The following is a 5,594-nucleotide window of genomic DNA, read 5'->3' as shown; positions in this document are numbered from 1 at the left end:
TGTGTGTGTGTGTGTGTGTGTGTGTGTGTGTGTGTGTGTGTGTGTGTCATCACAATTTATATGTGCATTGCTATTCAGAGCAAAATTATCCTTCTCAGTTTAAAACAACTGAGTGCAGGGTTTCACACAAACACACACACACACACGCACACACACACACTCACATCTTCGAGGGATATACAGTGAGTCTTTTGCTGGAGAGATATTTCTATCTAAATATGTTCACAGTGCATGTGAGGATTTCCGTATCACAACATGAAAGTGAACCAGGAGGCTTCTATGTCAACGTCTGGCAAACACAATCATGATGTAACCTCATCTTATCTGACTTACAGGCAACAACAGATCAATAACTATTGCATTCCAACATGTGTATTTCAGCGTGGACTCGTCATGAAGGAGGATTTGTGGTCAAATCTGAGCTGCTCACAAACAGTAGAGTAGAGGCCTGCGTGTTCCGGACCGGCAGATTATTGTTGCTATAGCAATCCTGGTAGTGTCTGTCAGCTATCCAGAATTCCCCACACCCTGCCTATAGCCGAGCTGACCGGCCAATCAAATGACCAATTGGCTCAAGGCAAGCATCGGGTCACTGCTCTGCATCATGTGAGTGCCGACTGCTCTGCTGTGATTTTTGATTAATATGATGAAAGTTTTAGCCGCAACAGAGGTCCCTCCAAAAAAATGTAACGGTCACTTAATATCAGTACAAGAAATCATCGCCTCTGATCACCTCTAACAAAACATGTCCGCAGTTATTCCTGATCCGAATCAACTCAACCCTCTAACTTTCATAAGTTGCACTCAATGTACCACTGATAAGGATACTGGTTTAACGCAAAATACACCAAAAACACATCCATAGCCCCCCTTCTTGTTTTAGCATTGTGTTTACCTCTGTGCCAACAGCACTCAGTCCTTATCTGACTTTGATTTCTGCAGCTCACCACTAGCCAGCATCACTCAGCCACACACACACGAACACACACACACACGTAAAAAAGGCTCTGACACATCCTGAATCACACAAATGTATTAATGTACAGAGAACACAGGCACAGTGTGCCGTAATAGTTTATCATAACTCACTTAGTTTGAAAATACAGAGAAGATCCTCTGAGACATCGTCTTGTTGTATACGTTTCGATTGCATTCACGTCACATAGCTGCCCCTTAATAAAAAATAAAAAAGATCTCCAAAACAAAACTCACCAGTCAGATGTGGTATTCCCTTTCGTGAGGTGGCCCATCCAATATCAATGACTACAGCTAGCTACAGTCCCTCAGAGCTGTGGTAACATAGTCTGATCTCTCCCATAAGCAGCGACTGCAGTCTCCTCTCACTTCTCTCCACTGCAGCACTACACCCCTCCTCCTCCTCCTCCTCCTCCTCTTCCAATGCACACCATCTCCCCCTTTTCATCTCTCTCTCTCTCTCTCTCTCTCTCTCTCTCTCTCGCTCTCTCTCTCTCTCCCTCTCTCTCTCTCTCTCACACTCCCCCCCAATCTCATTTGCGATGCTGCTCACACAGCTGATTGCAGCATGCCACTCTTTGGTCTATCATTGAAGGGCAGTTGTAAAAGATCAATATGCACAAGCTCTAGTGTGTGTGTGTGTGTGTGTGTGTGTGTGTGTGTGTGTGTGTGTGTGTGTTTGAATAAAGAAATAGATCAGAGATGGAGAACAAGCAAGGTGGGAAGCAGGATGGCTGACAAAGGGTGTGCTGACTTTATACCACATCAGCCTCAAATAGTTTTACAAATTGAGCTCATGCAATTAATTGGATCCCTGCAATTGATCTCAGAAGTGCAATATAAACCCTCTGGAGAGACCTTTCCCTGGGAAACCCACTCGGAGCAAACAACTTGGAATCAAGAATGATTAGGTCAACTTGTCTGCCTCTCGCTGATGCCTCAGGAGACTCGTCAATGATGATTGGAAGTGAGCAGATGGCAAAGCAGACTCTCCAGTTACAATACAAACAAAGAATGCAGAAGCCCACAGCGTTAATTTAAAGCCATTGCATCACGAAACAACACAATGGTGTGATCAGGAAATCTGTACATGCATAGAGAGAGAGGGGAAAGAATTAGGCTTGAATATGACAGTCTGTGTAGAAACAGAAAGTCCTCAAAGCCCGGCGTTACATTCATTCTGCGTGATAAACTGGCATCAAATCAACAAATACATATAAACGTCCCCACATGTAGTTACTGCTGTACATATCTGAGCCCTCCTCACTCTCCTTGGGGAAATACCTCTCTGTATGCTCATGCTCAGCTAGCCGCTGTCAGCAGCCGGTGTGAGGCGCCTCCTCTCACTTCAGGTTACACTGCAATGAGCTTCTTCTGCCAGAGAGGGGCAGGGATCTCACACAAAAGTGCTGCATCACAGAGCATCCTTTCTTCTCCTTCTGTTTCTATACCAACGTGCTGCAAAGGTATGCTGCCGAGATATTTTGTCTTTCCCCAAATAAGTTTTAATTTTCCAGCAAAAGTAAAAGTGACAGAGACGACTTTTTTTGAAAGAAAACATTTCGCTAAATGCAAAACTGTTCAAGATCGCTACGGTCTTTTGCTTTATTAAGGCTGGAATGGATATTTCACAGTGAAAATAGCCTGCAACTTTCACCAGGTTCTCGAAACCTTTTCACTTTAGAAGTTACTTGCGAGCTACATAACTCAAATTAGAAATAAGTGAATTAGGTAGATTGAGGTGGGCATGAGGGGACGTCATGGGAGTGAAAAGGCTGTGACATACGGCAGAACTGAAGCAGCAAGGTGAAGTTAGGAGGGGGGTATTGTTGGTTCGGGGTTTTAGGACTGACATACCTAAAGGTTGGAAAAAGTGCTTGAGAAATGGAGAAGGAAATTGTCACAGTCACTTCTATAAAAGTAAACATAAACTACACATGACCTTGGGGTGCTTTAAAGGAATAGAGCTACATTTACATGTGCAGGCAGGAAAAGAAATAACGTGGGTAGGGTTGTAAACGTAAACTGTGGAGCTAGCGAGCGTGGGGGTAACATGAGAGGCCCACACTGTGGTACATTACACAGTCTGAAGATAACACAATCCACCTACAAGCATTGAATACATCATGTCACAGTGATTACCTGGAGCTAATTGTGTTATTGTGATTTTTGAAATTGGTCCAGTAATGAGGGATAACGTTGTTACACTGAACGGGCTGAAATGTAATCGCTCGGGGCAGCTCCTCACCTTCAACGTGATTCCAGTAAAAGTGCTTGTTTTTGCCACTGACAGGCTCTGATTGTTGTTATGAGTGTCTGACAACACTATGGAACCCTACAGAGAAATACAAACGTTTTTCTTTTTCTTTTGCTTTCTGTTCGTTAGTGTGTCATGTGACTTGTATCCAGAAGACAACGATGGAACAGTTAGTGAGAGTTGGAGAGAGTTTGTTGCGTCGGAGTACAGAAGGCGTAGCTCAGTGTTATGTAAAAGATTTCAATATCACGGCAGAATAATTAGCTGAGTTTGACAACAACACAAGATTTCAGAATGAGACTTCTTCTTGAGTGAGATTTAGATACAAGAACAAACCCACTGGATCAAGTGAAAGGTAAGAACAACTTTTTTTCAGTTCTGTAGGGTCCTTTCCACAATGTTGTTCGACACTTATAATAACAAGCCTATAAGTGGCAAAAACAAGCACTTTTAGTGGGCGTACATTGATGGTGTGAAATTGCTCGATATGATTACATTGCAACCCAATTAGCGAAGGCCGCCTGCTGCATTCTCCCTCAATACTGGACCACTTTTTTAATCTCATCTGGACACAATAAACATGGACAAATGTGTCCAGATTGAAAAATACAGAAATTACTCCTTGATAAGTTAAATTCGGAGGGGGTCATCGTCGGATTTTGTTACCTTTAACAACCCCCCCCTCCCTTAAAGGTCAGCGTGGGCAACAGAACAGCAGAGCATTTGTTGTTTGGGGGGTTGAAACTGTGCCTGTAAGTTAAAATACACACTCATTGTGCTCTCTCAATGGAAAGTTCCTACAGTCAGTAATTATACAGTAGCGTTTAATAATAAGTATGGCAGCACTCACTGTAAATTCCCATTGGCAGCAGAGGAAACTTGGCAAAAACTACAACTTAATCCATTCAAAAGTAGATTTAGGACACAGTAAACCAAGACTTCATTGTGAAATTAATTTCGAACAGTAAAAATGTAGAAAATGCTAATGACTATTCTAGAGAGGAGAGAGGGGAGAGAGAGAAAGAGGGGGAGAGAGAGAGAGAGAGAGAGAGAGAGAGAGAGAGAGAGAGAGAGAGAGAAATTAACTGCAACTCCCGCAATGCTGAAGTGTTTATCAGATTTAACGGTCAAGTGTGTGCAATGTGGCGCCATCTAGTGGTAAGGATGTAGATCCCATCCAACTGAAACCTCTCCGTGTGCCAGGAGGGTAGGAGAACTACGGTGGCAGATGCGAAAACAAGAATGGGCCTATCTAGAGACAGTGTTTAGTTTGTCCATTCTGGGCTACTGTAGAAACATGGCGGCTGGCTCTAAGAAGAGAACCTGCTCTGTATGTAGATACAAACGGCTCAGTCAAAGTTCACTAAAACACAGGTGATTCAGGTGATTACAAACTAAAGAAAACATACGTATTCATATACTATTCCATTTCAGCCAATAGATAGAATAAATGCTACACAGTCAGTTAGTCAGTTGTTTTTCTTCGTACAACCTTCATATATTGGTCATATAACCTCTTTTATTTAAGATTATATCAGAGACAAAAACAAGAAGATCAACAAAAGATGTAACATTAAGAATTAAAAGACTAAAGAGTAATCAAAGCCAGATAAGTTTGTTAGGGATAAAGTAATGTTACAGATTTGTCATTCCACTGGATGTGATCATCAGATGTAATCAGCTAATGTTCTTGACCAGGTTTTATAAATCACTTGTGCTTCCTGACTCAGCAATTTTGAGAACAAGGAGAGTTTAGTGCAAGGTCACAATGTAGCTGCATTATCACACAACGCAGTACAGTAGGATTGCTTCACTGGGTCTCCCAGTGCATTGTGGGACACTCCAGCTCTGCCCTTACTCTCTCATTTCTTCAGAGCATCTGTGAATGAGTAAATCTCTCTCTCTCTCTCTCTCTCTCTCTCTCTCCACAAAGGGCTCCACGGCGCCGGGCGATCAATAAGAGCCGCACAGCCGCTATCAAAGCACATGCAGAGGGCAGCTGCTAACAACACAGGCCGGCGCCCGTTTTGGTCGAGATGAGCCGTCTCCTCCGAGGCAGCAGAGAGGATGTAGAAAAAGACTGCACCCTCTCAGCTCCTGCAGGGAGTGCTGCAATGCAGGGGTGAAAGAGAGAGAAACACACAAAAGCTTGAAGGCAGTTTGTCAGCTGCTCACACTCTTCTCTCCATTTCCTGCCATGCCTCACTTCTTCCTCTCCTCATTGCTTTCATCTTTTCCCTCTATTATTCTAGCACTTTCTGCCTCGCTATACCATCTCTCTCTCTCTCTCTCTCTCTCTCTCTCTCTCTCTCTCTCTCTCTCTCTCTCTCTCTCTCTCTCTCTCTCTCTCTCTCTCTCTCTC

The 5,594-nt window shown here is 43.3% G+C and overlaps 1 protein-coding gene across 3 annotated transcripts in view; it reads right to left on the bottom strand.

Annotated features, from left to right (window-relative positions):
* Positions 1 to 5,594, bottom strand: part of LOC116396820 (synaptotagmin-2-like) — a 32,171-nt gene that overhangs the window by 16,368 nt on the left and 10,209 nt on the right. The window contains exon 1 of one of the 3 annotated variants that reach the window (XM_031871695.1): positions 1,213 to 1,401. The exons of the other annotated variants lie outside the window; for them this stretch is intronic. The gene's annotated coding sequence lies outside the window, so the exon portion shown is untranslated. Of the gene's footprint in view, positions 1 to 1,212; positions 1,402 to 5,594 lie in introns of those variants that run through there. 3 annotated transcript variants of the gene reach the window in all.

The sequence above is a fragment of the Anarrhichthys ocellatus genome, unplaced genomic scaffold, assembly GCF_004355925.1.
Source record: "Anarrhichthys ocellatus isolate YVR2014 unplaced genomic scaffold, GSC_Weel_1.0 scaffold60, whole genome shotgun sequence".
Lineage (NCBI taxonomy): Eukaryota > Metazoa > Chordata > Actinopteri > Perciformes > Anarhichadidae > Anarrhichthys > Anarrhichthys ocellatus.
Note: the sequence above shows the minus strand (reverse complement) of the source record. Positions and strands in the feature narration are given on the sequence as shown.